The sequence below is a fragment of the Musca domestica genome, unplaced genomic scaffold (assembly GCF_030504385.1).
Source record: "Musca domestica strain aabys unplaced genomic scaffold, Musca_domestica.polishedcontigs.V.1.1 38, whole genome shotgun sequence".
Taxonomy (NCBI): Eukaryota; Metazoa; Arthropoda; class Insecta; order Diptera; family Muscidae; genus Musca; species Musca domestica.
In genome coordinates, this window is record NW_026712324.1 from 761059 (window position 1) to 776944 (window position 15886).

At 35.4% G+C, this 15886-nt stretch overlaps 1 protein-coding gene across 4 annotated transcripts in view; it reads right to left on the reverse strand.

The window, feature by feature from the left end:
- The window catches only part of LOC101895874 (protein melted), a 46781-nt gene extending 34021 nt beyond the window's left edge, over positions 1-12760 (reverse strand). For 2 of the 4 annotated variants that reach the window (XM_059126366.1, XM_059126363.1), the window contains exon 1: positions 10977-12707. The gene's annotated coding sequence lies outside the window, so the exon portion shown is untranslated. Of the gene's footprint in view, positions 1-10976 lie in introns of all 4 variants that reach the window. The other 2 variants (XM_059126364.1, XM_059126365.1) reach the window with 2 other exon arrangements.
- Positions 12761-15886: the final 3126 nt, after the last annotated feature.

Genomic DNA, 15886 nt, shown 5'->3' on the forward strand with positions numbered 1-15886 from the left:
TAAATGCTAGAGTGGTCTAACGATAGCCATTTGCGATTTTCTAGCCAAATATAAGGAAATCACACTATCACGCTTAAATTCCATCACGAATAACTTTTTTTCTGGAAAATTCCCACCGTAATGCTTTTGTACGCTTGTAAACAATATAATGAGCTGTCACTGGAATAATTTTAATAGCTGTCGGACGAGTGGCTTAGAAATGACAGCAGTCTGAAGAGGGTTGCAGTTTATTCATCTCATCCTGTACATACATTTTGAATATATTTTTCATAAAAACTATTGCACCTAGATATATGGTTTATTCTGAGATTAATAGTAAAATTTTGTGTCGAATATTTCTTCTTTTGACATAATCCACCTAAAACGAAATTTAATGCTACTTTCAGGCGTTAAATTGAAAAAAGTTCGGGAAAAAATTGACCAAAAAATTAAAAAAATATTTTCGGTTTTTTTTTCAGATCTTTGAAGCAAAAATATTTTGCCTTATAATGAAAATAGAGATTTATTTTCTTTGGTGACTTATATTGAAATTTGATCTAGAATAATTCTTCCTTTGACACTTCCTCCCAAAAATGAGGGATAAAGGGAGATATCGATTCGTATTAAATTAACAGTACAAAAAAGCAAACACATAAGTTTCATGTTAAGTTAAGATCAGTTAAGAAATATTTTCGTTTTTTTCGCAACATTGATGCGAAAATAATTTGGCATGCAATGAAAATAGAGATTTCTTTTCTTTGGTGACTTATAGTAAAATTTGATCAAGAATAATTTTTCCTTTGACACTTCTCCCAAAAAATGACTTATAAAGGGAGATTTTGACATGGTTTAGAAAGGTGTCAAATTAACAGTAGAAAAAAGCAAGCACATCATTTTCATCAATTTAGTTCATCAATTTTGAATATGATTTTCAGAAAAACTGTTGCACCTAGATACATGGTTTATTCTGAGATTTGTAGTGAAATTTTGTGTAGAATATTTCTTGTTTTGATACTTTATGTCTAAAGCGACCTTTAATGTTACCTTCAGGAGTCAACTCGAAAAAAGTCATGGCAAAATTTGATTAAAAAGATTAAAAAATATATTCGGTTTTTTTCAGATCTTTGAAACAAAAATATTTTGGCTTACAATGGAAATAGAGATTTTCTTTCTTTGGAGACTTCCATGAAAATTTGATGAAGAACAATTTTGTCTTTGACCTCATCCTTCTAAAATGATGATTTGTTAGAGATTTTTGCCCAAACTCACACAAAGTACGATTTTAACCCTAAAACGTTTTTTTTTTTTTTTTTTTTTTTGAAAGATATGAATTTCTGGCGTTTAGATAAGAATTAGACCCTTTACGTCTTCTAGGACCTATAGTAGAATTTTATGCCAAATAATTTTGTAGAATATTTTGACTTGCTATGGTCCCTTATAAAGGGAGTTTTTAACCATATTTAAAAAGACAGACCAAAAAGACCTAATTTTTGACTCGGTGGAGGGTTAAAATTTCCCAATGAAATATTCCGTGTATTTTTATCAGCAATATTGCCTGAGACACTATTTACCTAAAATGCACGGATTTGGAGGAATCTTAATCCGAAAATTTCTTAAAGTGTGGTAGAGGGGGTAACATGACCCCTCTCTTCGGGTTACTTTGCGTAATTGTCAAATCGCCGATACACGTGTCTTCTTTTATTAGCTCTACTTTCATAATCTGCTGGATTTTCTCCATAATTATCTTTGTGTTGCACAGTGTAATATAATTTTCTCAAAACTGATTTTATTTTCAAATTTAATGTTTAGTACCCTAATTTATGATACTTCTATGGGGGGCATCATTGACAGTTATTTATTTTTTTTCGTAATTTTTACAAAATTTTGTTTGCCCAACAAAGCTGCAAAAACCACGTTTCACATTTGCCATTATTTGATTTAATTTATTTTTTGTTTGTTTGCTTTTTTTACCTAACAAGATTTGATTAATGGATGAAGGTTTGGCTTGGTTATTTGGAAACCGAAAACAAAATACGCTAGGGTTAGCTACGGTTTCATTTACCTAATCCAGTTAAATCACAACATTTGAATTTTATTTTTGTTTCGGTTCGATACCAAAATGTAAACTTTTCATCGAAGAGAGGTAGAGCTACGTGCCACATTGTTGGATTTTGTGGATTTATTTCGAATGAAATAGAGATGGGGGCTTTGTATGGTTCTTAGCTGTAAAATCTATTGTGAATATGTAAATGATGTGTATTGATTGTGGATGAATGATATTCATACACAAAAGTTCATCGGTAATGAGATCATCGTGTCAAAGAAGAATGACCTACTCAAAGTTTTGGTGTCAACACTTCCTCAGTTCTGGGGAGACTCATGGTTGGGGAGAAAATTAAAAAAAAATTGGAACATGGATTTTTTAAAGAATATTTTTCCAAGGACCTTCAAAACAATAAACGTGGATTTTTTTAAGAATATTTTTTAAGGACCCAAAGACCAATAAACGGATTTTTTAAAGAAAATTTCCTCAAGGACCTAATGGCCAATAAACGTGGATTTTTTAAAGAATATTTTTTCAAGGACCAAAAGACCAATAAACGTGGATTTTTTAAAGAATATTCTTCCAAGGACCTTCGGACCAATAAACGTGGATTTTTTAAAGAATATTCTTCCAAGGACCTTCAGATCAATATACGTGGATTTTTTTAAAGAATATTTTTTCAAGGACCTTCAAAACAATAAACGTGGATTTTTTAAAGAATATTTTTCAAGGACCTTCGGACCAATAAACGTGGATTTTTTAAAGAATATTCTTCCAAGGACCTTCAGATCAATATACGTGGATTTTTTTAAAGAATATTTTTTCAAGGACCCAAAGACCAATAAACGTGGATTTTTTAAAGAATATTTTTTCAAGGACCCAAAGACCCATAAACGTGGATTTTTTAAAGAATATTTTTTCAAGGACCCAACGACCAATAAACGTGGATTTTATAAAGAATATTTTTCCAAGGACCTTCAGACCAATAAACGCGGATTTTTTAACGAATATTTTTCCAAGGACCTTCAGACCAATAAACGCGAATTTTTTAACGAATATTTTTCCAAGGAGCTTCAGACCAATAAACGCGGATTTTTTAACGAATATTTTTCCAAGGACCTTCAGACCAATAAACGTGGATTTTTTAACGAATATTTTTCCAAGGACCTTCAGACCAATAAACGCGGAGTTTTAAAGAATATTTTTTCAAGGACCCAAAGACCAATAAACGTGGATTTTTTAAAGAATATTTTTTCAAGGACCTTCAGACCAATAAACGTGGATTTTTTGAAGAATATTTTTTCAAGGACCAGAAGACCAATAAACGTGGATTTTTTAAAGAATATTTTTTTAAGGACCAGAAGACCAATAAACGTGGATTTTTTAAAGAATATTTTTTTAAGGACCAGAAGACCAATAAACGTGGATTTTTTAAAGAATATTTTTTTAAGGACCAGAAGACCAATAAACGTGGATTTTTTAAAGAATATTTTTTTAAGGACCAGAAGACCAATAAACGTGGATTTTTTAAAGAATATTTTTTTAAGGACCAGAAGACCAATAAACGTGGATTTTTTAAAGAATATTTTTTTAAGGACCAGAAGACCAATAAACGTGGATTTTTTAAAGAATATCGGCTGTTATGGCGGCCCAGACCATCACCATGGCCGACGCTCGAGTTCTGGTGGCCAATCGAACGTGCACATTTTCAGCTGACCTCTTAAGCAAGTAAACACGATCATTTTGTTTGTTTACAAACTGCTGGACAACGAATGTTTTCTCATCGGAGAAAACCAAATTCGGCAGTTCACGACTTTCGGTCAAGCGAAGCAACTCCTTAGCTCGTTTGAGTCTATTTTCTTCCGTGGCGGTTTAAGTTCCTGCATTTTTTGGAATATGCCGAGCTCATTTTTCAATATTCGCCGAATGGAATATTGCGATATGTTCAGTTCACGATCCATTTTTCGGCCACTGCGACGCGAGTTTCGAAATCACACTATCGCGCTTGAATTCCATCCCGAATAACTTTTTCTCTGGAAAATTCTCACTAATATGCACTTGTACGTTTGTATACAATATAATGAGCTGTCACTGTAATAATTTTAACTGCAGTCGGACGAATGGCTTAGAAATGACAGCAGTCTGAAGTTGGTTGCAGTTTTTTCATCTCACCCTGTATACCTAAAACGTAGGGATTTCAAGGAATCTCAAACCCACATTTTCAAAAAATTTAGAAGAGGGGAGAATTTTGCAGGTAGTTTTGCGTTGAAAACTTTTAAAACCGCGATTCACGTCTCTTCTATTTTTAGCTCTCCTTTCATAATGTACCGAGTTTTTCCTGTAATCATTTATTGTGTAGCACAGTGTCTTAAAATACCAAAATACCCCCTCCTAATGGCAGAACCCTTTCACAAACACTTTGCATTGCTGTCCAGCCACCTCTCTGTCTCTCGATTGTCATATCATATCAATGTAGGATTATAATTTCCTGTCAATTGTCAAAGTTGTGTTTTGTAAACAACAATTTTTTTCTTGCTGGCAGGCACCACCAAGTGGAAAAACAGTCAGATCGAATTGAAAGCGTATAGCTTCAACCGATCGCTGCCTTCATGCGAGTATTATATCATGGAGTAGTAGTCGTCAAACTTGGCCAGAAGCAGGAAGTTAAACTTGGTTTTGCAAAATGAGCAAAAAAACAAATCAGAAATCCAGTCACTGAAGACTTCATGCATCAGGAAATTTCTCTTTAACACACTCTCTTTTCTCTTGACTTCCAACTCGGAAAATTGTCTCAAAGATACAAAGAGCAAGGCCCAAAAGAGAACCTCCTCATTTACTCTATTTTGTTGATCTCAATTATCTTTTGTTTTGTTATTTTTTCTCCCATAATTGCCATTTGTTTATAAACGAGCGCAGTGTTCGCGGTGTGCGTTTCATTCACCTTCTCTCATTCTCTCGGCAGGTGAGAGCAGTCGTCGCAGCCACATAAATTTACCTGTTTAGATAAACACAGTTAAGGTTTTTGTACGTTTTATTGTTTTCCTCCGTTTTGGGAAATTGCTCATTTTTATTGTTGTTGTTATTATTAGTTTTACTGGTGTGTTGATAAACACAGGTGAGAAAGAGAACACTATAAACTGGCACTTGACAGGGTGGTTACCAGATTTCATTCAATAAAATTTGGAGGCTATATGGATTGCCAAGGAAGAGGTAGGATAGGATTTTTTGACATTTCGAAAGGTAAAAAAGCGGACGGGTCCGATTGCTGCTGATATCTTACAGCACAAAGCATATTTAGCAGAGCTACCTGTAACAGATAATCGTTTATATGGGGAACTTATGTGAAGTAGAATACGCACTATGGCTTGAGAGCAGTTATAATATGAAAACGAATAAAACTAATATATGGGAGGTATGTTTTTATACCCTGCACCATACTATGGAGGGTATATTAACTTTGTCATTCCGTTTGTAACTCCTCGAAATACTCATGTCAGACCCAACAAATATATATATTCTTGATCAGCGTAAAATTCTAAGTCGATTTAGCCATGTCCGTCTGTCTGTTGTAATCACGCTATCTTTCAAACGAATTGAGATAGAAGGTTAAAATTTTGCACACGTGTTTATTTTTCTAGTAAGCAGGTTAAGTTCGTAAATGGGCCATGTAGGTCCACGTTTTCATATAGCCCCCATATATAAGTACCTCCCGATATTCGATATTTTGATGATTTTAGCGACATTATTTACCGGAATTATTTCAAATTTGGTATTTGAAGTTCGAATTGGTTACTACAGCCTATGACAGAAAATTATCTGTGCACGTCCACGTCTTCGTATAGCTCCCATACAACGGTACCTCCCAATATTCGGTATTTTGATGACATTATTCATCGGATTGTTTCAAATTTGGTATTTGAAGTTCGTAATGGATACTACAGCCTAAGACAGAAAACTGTCTGTGCAGGTCCACGTTTTCATATAGCCCCCATATAACGGTACCTCCCGATATTCGGTATTTTGATGATTTTAGCGACATTATTCACCGGAATTGTTTCAAATTTGCTATTTGAGATTCGTAATGGATACGACAGCCTACGACAATTGTCTGTGCAGGTCCACGTCTTCGTATAGCCCCCATATAACAATACCTCCCAAAATTCGGTAGTTTGACGATTTTAGGTACAATACCCATCGAAATTGTTTGAGATGTTGTAATTGAAGTTCGTAATGGATGCTACAACCTGTGACGGAAATTGTGTATGCAGGTCCAGGTCTTCTCACAGCCTCCTCCCTATATACGATATTTGATGATTTTAGCTACATTATTCACCTTTTATTTCAAGTTTCGAATTTGAATATGGTAATGGCTTATGACAAACAAGGACTTTTTTAAGGACTTTATTTATTGAAAATTTCCAAATTCGTTCCAAATGGTGGAGGGTATTCAATGTTCGGCCTGGCCAAATTTACTGCTTTTTAACTTGTTCTTTGAATCGATTTACACAAAATTTGACCAAAGTATTTGGACCTCTAGCACCAAAAATTACAGCTCGTATGGGGTGCATGATAAGACTACCTTTTGGGCTGATATTACACATTTGGTAAATTTGTAAGATCGTATGAAGATATATATGGGAGTTATATCCAAATCTGAACCGATTTCGACAAAACTTGGCAGTGGTATTTCCAAGCTTTATCCGAGGGACTTCAATACCAAAATTGGATAAAACATAGGTATAGAGAGGTATATAGAGATCTATAGTAATATATGAACCGATGCTCACCAAATTTCACACAGTTGCTTTTAGGCTGTATTTGTTAAAATCCATTCAATTTGTGCTGATATTAACCATTTAGTGCACAATGAACGTGAAATCGGATAGAAATACATATGAGATCTATATCAAAATCTGAACCGATTCTTATAAAATTTAAAATAGGTATTTCTGAACTTTATTACATATTTTGTTCCGAATAAAGTTGTTATATATCCGAACCGTTTTTTTCTTCATGTTAATTTGAAGACCTTAAAAATCTCCTTCTGTAGCATTGAAGGACCCTCAAATATATATCTTTTGGAAATATGCATTAATAGCCTTTAAGGGCCTTCAAAATCTGCATTTAAGGCTTTGAAGTACCTTCTAAAAATATTAAAAAAAAATATTCTTTATGAAACAAAGTTTGTGACCTGAAAGGGCCATCAAAAATATTTTTTAAAAATCAAAGGTGGTTTTTAGCAACTTAAAAATGTTCTTTAAAATATACGTTTGCAGCCTTTCGAAATAAAATATTCTTTATAAAATTAAAAAAATTGTCTTCAAAAACATTCTTTGAAATCCAGGTTTATAGCCTAGAAGGGCATTTAAAAATATTCCTTAAGTAATGAAGTTAGTCTTAATAGCCTTCGTACAGGGTGAGATGAAAAAACTGCAGTCAACTTCAGACTGCTGTCATTTCTAAGACACTCGTCCGACAGCTGTTAAAATTATTCCAGTGACAGCTTATTATATTGTTTACAAGCGTACACAAGGATTATGGTGAGAATTTTCCCGATTATAAGTTCTTCGTGATGGAATTCAAGCGTGGTAGTGTGATTACTCTATATTTGGCTGGAAAACCACAAGTCGCTATCTTTAGAGCACTCCAGCATTTAAATGTGAATAAATTATTTGTGTCTCGTACTATCGCTCGTTACCGTGTTACTGGTAGCGTAGCCAGACGTCAAGGAAGGATGGAAGAAAACGGCAACATCAGCAGAAATGGTTCGAAAAATAAAAAAGCGACTTGATCGAAACCCGCGTCGCAGTGTCCGAAAAATTGCTCGTGGGCTGAACATATCGCAATATTCCATTCGGCAAATATTGAAAAATGAGTTCGGGGTAAGGCCATTGATATTTCAAAAAGTGCAAGAACTTACACCGCAACAGAAAGAAAATAGACTCAAAAGAGCTAAAGAGTTGCTTCGCTTGGCCGAAAGTGGTGAACTGCCGAATTTGGTTTTCTCCGATGAGAAAACATTCGTGGTCCAGCAGTTTGTAAACAAACAAAACGATCGTGTTTACTTGCCAAAGAGGTCAGATGAAAATGTGCACCATCGATTGGCCACCATAACTCAAGCGCCGGCCATGGTAATGGTGTGGGTCGCCATTAGAGACGTTGGTCGTTCTCCGCTCGTATTCATCGATCGTGGCATCAGAATAATTGCCGAATATTATCGCGAAAATATTCTGGAGGGTGTATTAAAGCCTTGGGCACACAAACATTTTGGCCGCGGACTAAAAGGACTTCGCACCATCGCATTCAGCACACGCCACCTAAGAATGGTTACAAAATGATGTTCCTCGCTTTATTCCCAGCGCACAATTACCACCAAAATCTCCGGATACCAATCCGTTGGACTATTGAGTCTAAAGTATTTTGGAAAGCAAGGTTGGCACTAATAAATACCAAAGTGTCGATCACCCCAAACAAGCTCTTCGCCGGGAATAGGAAAAATACCGCAGAGCAACATTCGGGCAGCGTGTGACGGTTTCATTGGCCGTTTGAAGGCCATAATTCGTGCCAAAGGCGACCAATTCGAAGAAATCTAAACTTATTTTAAAATTTGATGCTATTTCCGACATTTTTTGCTTTTATTCAATAAAATTAAAAAAATGTAAAAATTATGGCGTTTGACTTTGTTGCAGTTTTTTTATGTCACTCTGTAGTCCAAAGTTTACACTTTGTAATATTTATATCAGACATAGGGTAGATACGAAATTGATAACACTGGAATGTCGATACCAAGAAAAGATAAGTGAAATTCAATATCCTGAGAATTGGCACAAATAACTGTTCTTACGTGCCAAGCAATTTTCGGTTCGAATTTCCAAAAATCCAGCTTAATTCCTTTACTGGACCAGATCTCAGCATTTCACTTTTAGCCGTTTACTAATATTTTTTTTTATAATTTAAAATTGAACAGGTTAAAAAGCAGTAAGTTCGGCCGGGCCGAACTTTGAATACCCTCCATCATTTGGAACGAATTTGGAAATAAAATCCTTAAAAAAATCTGTTAAAATTTTAAAAATACCGAATATAGCCATTATATTGATGTCTATACGACGTGGACCTACATAGGCATTGTGTGTCATAAGTCATTACCAAATTCAAATTTGAAACTTGAAATAAACGGTGAATAATGTAGCTAAAAATCATCAAAATATTGTATATAGGGAGGTACTGTTATGTCGGAGCTGTGCGAAGACCTGGACCCGCATAGACAATTTCCTGTCATAGGCTGTAGCATCCATTACGAACTTCAACTTCATTTCAAACAATTTCGGTGGGTATTGTACCTAAACCAAAATACCGAATATAGGGAGGTACCGTTATATGGGGGCTATACGAAGACTTGGATCTGCACAGAAAATTTTCTGTCATTGGATGTAGTATCCAGTACGAACATCCCATGGAAAATTTGAAACAACTCTGGTAAATGATGTCGCAAAAACCATCCAAATACTGAATATAGGGAGGTAATACTATATGGGGACCATACGAGAACATGTACCTGCATATTGCATTTTCTGTCACAGGCTGTAGTACCCTATAGGAACTTCAAATACGAAATTTGAAACAATTCCGATTAATAATGCAGCAAAAACCATTAAATTAACGAATATAGGGTGGTAATGATAAATGGGGGCCATACGAGGACGTGGACCTGCAAATTGAATTTTCTGTCACAGGTTTTAGTACCCTATACCAACTTCAAATACGAAATATGAAACAATTCCAGTGAATAATGTAGCAAAAACCATCAAAATACCGACTATAGAGAGGTACACTTATATGGGGGCTATACGAAGACGTGGTCCAGCATATTTAACTTTTTGGCACAGGCTGTAGTACCCTGTATGAACTTCAAATACGAAAATTTGAATCAATTCCGGTGAATAATGTCACTAAAATCTTCAAAATACCGAAAATAGGGAGGTACCGTTATATGGGGGCTATACGAAGACGTGGACCTGCACCGACAAATTTCTGCCTTATGCTGTAGTATTCATTACGAACTTCAAATACTAAATTTGAAACAATTCCGGTAAATAATGTCGCTAAAATCATAAAAATACCGAATATCGGGAGGTACCGTATATGGGGGCTATACCAAAACGTGGACCTACATGGCCCATTTTCAATACTAAAAGTCCTGCATACATAACATACATTTGAGTAAAATTTTATCAACCTACTTGAATTCGTTCGGAAGCTAATGTGATTTCCACAGACGGACAGACGGTCGATGTTAAATCGACTTTGAATTTTATGCTGATCGAAGTGGTGTTTCAAACGGAATTACAAACTCAATATGCCCTCCATACTATGATAGAGGATATAAAAATGCATATTTTAAATTGTTTAATGTGGCAACTCTCCATACGAGTCATGTCAAACCACCATTGATTGCACCGGCTGGGTTCGATCGAATGTGTGCGAGCAAGTATTGCACTCATAAATAGCCCTAACACTTCATAAAACATAACCAATCGACAACAACAAAAACAATTACATTAACAAAACCCAAAAAACAAAAATTACAAACAAAAAAATTGAAAATAATTTTAAAATTGTTTTTGTTTTTTTTTTTTTTGAAAAATTTTAAATCCTATTCTCCCTCTAACCTTAAGAGTCAAGTCGGCTAACAACAAAAGTTGTTGTTTGTTTTCAAACTAGAATGCATTTCTTGGAAAACCCTCGGTTAAAAAGGGGAGGGGGGGGGAGAAGAACAAGTGTTACTGGACGTCGTTATGATGGCCGGTTGTCGGCCAGTGGTGGTGGTGAGTGATCACGTTTAAATGAAGTGAAAATTAAACAACGAGAAGTAGACGGAGAAGAAGAAGACGATGAGGCATTGAACATGCATCCATCCATCCCATCTACCGTTAGATTCCGGGTACTCACTTACCATTTTTGTTGTTGTTGTTAGTGGTATTGGTATTGTTGTTGTTGCTGCTGCTGCTGTTTGTTTGCCTTGCCTGCTGCTTGTTTTTCACTTCATTTCTGGTAGTTGAAGAAAGAGTTGGCAAACATGTTTCCTCTTCCAACTGGTTTCCAACATCACACAGTCATCATCGTCATGTCGATCATGATGATGATCATCATCAACGAACCTTGCCAGACAGCCAGACGGACAGACGTAGAGATACCAGACCCCAGCCAGGTATTTATGAGATGCCAATGTAGTTTTGTTGTTGTTGTTCTTGGTGTTTTGTTCTTCTTCTATTGGCCGTCTCTCCGGTTTGAGCTACGTCTCTTTCCCTCCTCTCAGTGAAAAAATTGAGGCAATAAAAAACGTTTGTCTAAGGTAAACCACGAGGCCCGCTTACCGGACCGGCTCTGCCCAGAGTTTTAGATCAGAAAATCAGTTCTTTTTATTTGTCAAGCGGAAGATGAAACTGGAGGGGGGTCTCCTCTCTCACTCTCTGTTCTCTCTTTGTCCCCTCTGAAAACTTGTTTATGCTTGGATTCTGAAACTGGTTAACAGATCTGCTGACAGATTTTTTTCTCCAATTTTATTTTTGCGGCATAAAAAGGTGGGGTTTTGTTAATTTTTTTTTTAACTTCAGATGATGTTGTTGTTGTTTTTGTCTGGCATAAAATTTTTTTTGTTGTTGTGCAAAAGAAAACTCTAGTACAATGACGTTATGGCCTATTGTTATTAACTCTTTTTTTTTCTTCTGCCTTCAAAGCAGAATTGCACAGCACATTCACCTACACACAAACGCGCTTTACATATTCACGCACACACATACATGAGCCACGACGACGACGACGACGCCAACAATAACAACAAGAAAATAACTTTAATTTTTTGTATTTTGACTACTCAACGTCTACGAAATTTTGAGTTTTTCAAAACGTTTCGTTGACGTTGCGAATTTTGGGTTGTCGTCTTTTTTTGTGGACGGAGTTGGATAAATGGCTGATGAAGAAACCAGGGCTGGATTGCTGATGGCTTGAGGGGTCTTCTCGAACAAACAGAGCTTTTATGGTGTTTGTTTTTGGTTGTTTTTTGAAGGTTTGTGGCCCGAAGAGAGGTGATATCAGATTTTCGATTTTTATTTTTTTTTTCAATTTTTCTTTAATATTAAAAATTTTTTTAGCACTCTACTCCAACCATCCATCGAACCAACAACACCAGCGCAAGCAAGCAATTCTTCCACACACAATCTCAAATTCACGATCACCGAAAACCGTCAAACAAGAAGCATTAACGTCGCTCCTCGACCCAACCGCAGAGACAAACGACCGACGACGGACCGGACCGATCAAGCAAGCGATTTGTTGTTGGTGTTGTATATTTTATTTATTTTTTGTTTTTTTTTTTTTCGGTTACGTTAATGCCGCTTGCATACAATGAGCAGCGACCACGGAACGACCGATCGACCATTCACTAAACCAAACTGACAGATTTTTTTTTATTTATTTTTTGCCAAGGCACTTTAGACTCTCCAAAAAAAAATGAAAATCGTCAGACCGACAAACCGTCCCAACGCCAGTTTAATTTAGCAACTTAACTAACCAATTCACTAAACTAAAACAAATTACCGTGCGTACAAACCAAACAGTCAGCCAACTAGCTAGCCACGAACATATCCAGCAAGCCAATCGCGTTAAAGCCAAATTAAAGACTAAACAAAATCTTGAAGCGCAACGGAAAAGTGGTTGTATCTCCATGAGGTCTCTCTCTCACTTCACACACTCTCTCTTTTGGACAATAAATGACGTGAATAATACAATGATAGCCAGCAAGCCAACAATAATAAAAAAGATTAACAACAACACCACACAGATACACACCTTCAGATACTATTTGAGATACTTTTTTGTTGTGCCTCTTCTTGCACTCTTTTTGTTGGGCTCTCTTTGAATAACTGAAATGGTGACAACACACGTTCTCTTAGCCCACCTGTTGTTTTGTTTTCAACAGAGAGTAAGGAGCAGGGTTGGGATATATGAATCATTGTCATTTCAATGGTAGCAAAAAATTTACCAGGAAAGGATTGTTTCTTTATTTTTTTGTTTAAATTAAAGAAATAAAAATTATAGAAATTATATATGTTTTTTTAAGACCTCAGCGTCTCAAAATATGGGAGCTATAACTAAAGATAATGAGGAACTATAAACATGGGTATTCTTAGGGTATTTGTCATTGAAATCTGTATTTTTGTATATCTTCTTTCCGGAGCTATAAAATATGAATTTTTAAAAAAGAATTACCAGAACAATCGGTAGCAAGAACCTTGAAAAAAGCAACAATCGGAAATTACTATCATGGATTTTATAAAAATACAAACGTGAAACTTTTTTCCATAACAATCGGGAGCTACACACGTGTGGTCTTAAAGAATATCTTTCGGGATAAAAAGTGGATTTCTTATGAATATTTTTCCAGGCCGATCAACGTGGAGGTTCTTTAAAATATTTTTCAAGGAGCGATCAGCATTCATTTTTTAATTATTTTTTCAAGAACAAACGACTTTCAACTTCAAACAAAAATAATTTTTTTCAAACTACACAGGTGGATTAAAAAAAATATTAATTCAGATCCACTAAACGTGGAGAACCACTTAGAACCGCAGACCGCAAAACATGGATTTTAAATATTTTTTCAAGGTTCTTTAAGCCAAAAAAAAAAAAAAATTGAGTTATTTCTTCCAAGACCTTCGCCAATCCAGGATTTTTGCGATTTTTTTTTTTTTGGAAAACTACAGAGCCACAAATTATGAATTAATTTTTTTTGAGACTCTCAGTCTAAAAAAGGATATTTAAAAAAAATAATATTTTTTTAATAAACCTTTGAGCTACAAAAAACGGAAATTTTTTATAGACCTACTAAGCCAGAAAACGTGGATTTTTTTCTAAGTATTTTTTTACGGACTAAAGGATCTAAAATGCATTGATTTTTAAGGAATATTTTTGTTATATTTTTCAAAGGACCCTGGGAGCCACAATTTGCGGCATATTCTAGAAAATACCTTCAAAATTACCAAAAATTTTTTTCTATAAACTCTACTTTGATTGGCCCCTAAAACTATTTTTCAAAAACCCTTAAAAAAATATTATAACCTCAACCACATGGCTTCAGAGAGTATATATTATTTGATACGGTCAAAACGTACCTAATTTAGTTTTAGGCCCCACGTTTCTTTTGACCAAATCCGTTTCAGGACATTTGGAGTCAATCTAGAGATGCCCGTCCCCCTGTTAGGCAGGAGCGCACTATAACTCTTGAAAGGATATTCAATTTGTTCAAACTTGATTCATCGTTGTATTATTATCCAACTTAGATTGAGCAAGGAGACGAGCAATACCGACACCGACTTCTTCGGGGGTGGGTACCCGAGAAGGGGGCACCTGCAAAAGATCTCAATTTTTATAAGAAATAATGTACTTCATAGAAGGAGAAAGGATGATCCTAATATTTATACAAGTGCTAGGTTAGATGCGAAAATGGCCAATATCGGTCCACCCCTTCAAGTGCCACCCCCACAAAGGGTGAAAATATTGAATAACTATAATTCTTATAAAATGTGATGTTCGATTGTATTTAAATTACATACATCACAATATTTTTATTAACTCAAGTTCTGGTGTGGAGATGGAATATATTGGTCCACTCCTTCTGGTAGCTCCTTCACAAAGGGAAAAATTTTGAATATTCATGAAGCTCATAAAACACGAAATTAACATCCGATTCCATTGAGACTTGACACGTTTCAATATTTCTATCAACAGAACATCTGGTATAAAGATGGTAGAGATTGGGCCATTACTTCTGGTACCTCTCCCACAAAGGGTTAAAGTTTTGAATAAACAAAACGATCAAAAAATCCGAAATATGCATCCGGTTCTCTCCATATTTCACACATCCCATTATTTCTACAAAGACAAGTTCTGCTGTAAAGATGACTGTCCATTCCTTCTGGGGCCTCCCCCACAATGCTCGAAATTTTGAATATCTATGAAGCTTATAAAACGGGAAATTAATATCAGATTCCATTCAAACTTGGCACGTCTCAATATTTTCATCAATACAAGATCTCTTATAAGGATGGTAGAGATTCAACCATTCATTTTGGTACCTCCCTTACAAAGGGGTCAACATTTTGAATAACCAAAACGATCATAAAATCCGAAATAAGCATCCGGTTCTCTTCAAATTACTCATATCATAATATTTTTATTAACCTAAGGTCTGGTGTGAAGATGGGATATATCGGTCGACTCTTTCTTGGCCAAAATTTTGAGTAACCATGAAGCTCATAAAACGTGAAATTAACATCCAATTCCACGCAGAATATTTTCATCAACACAAGATCTGTTATAAAGATGGGCGGGATCTGACCATTCCTTGCGGTACCTCCCCCACATAGGTTTCAAGATTTTGAAAAACCAAACGCTCAAAGAAATCGAAATAAGTATCCAATTCTCTTCAACTTTCACACACACAAACATTTTTACTAACACAAGATATGTTGTGAAGACGATAAATATCTGCGAACCCCTTGTGGTACCTCATCCACAAAGGGTCAGCCTTTTCAATACTCTTGTCTATCATAACTTGCGAAACAAGTCAGCGATTCTTTACAACTTTTCTCTCAACCAGAAACTTGAGATGAATATGGAATATATGATTTCGCATAAAATTGGTCGATGTTCGATTTCCTTTAAATTTTGCACATACTTGTATTGTTACCTCTTTTAAATGAAGTCTGAAAATGGAATAATTCAGTCGACTATATACCTCACGCACATTTTAACCTTTTCTAAAAATGTTCGCATATCTCATATAAAGTGAAGGAAGTAACCAAT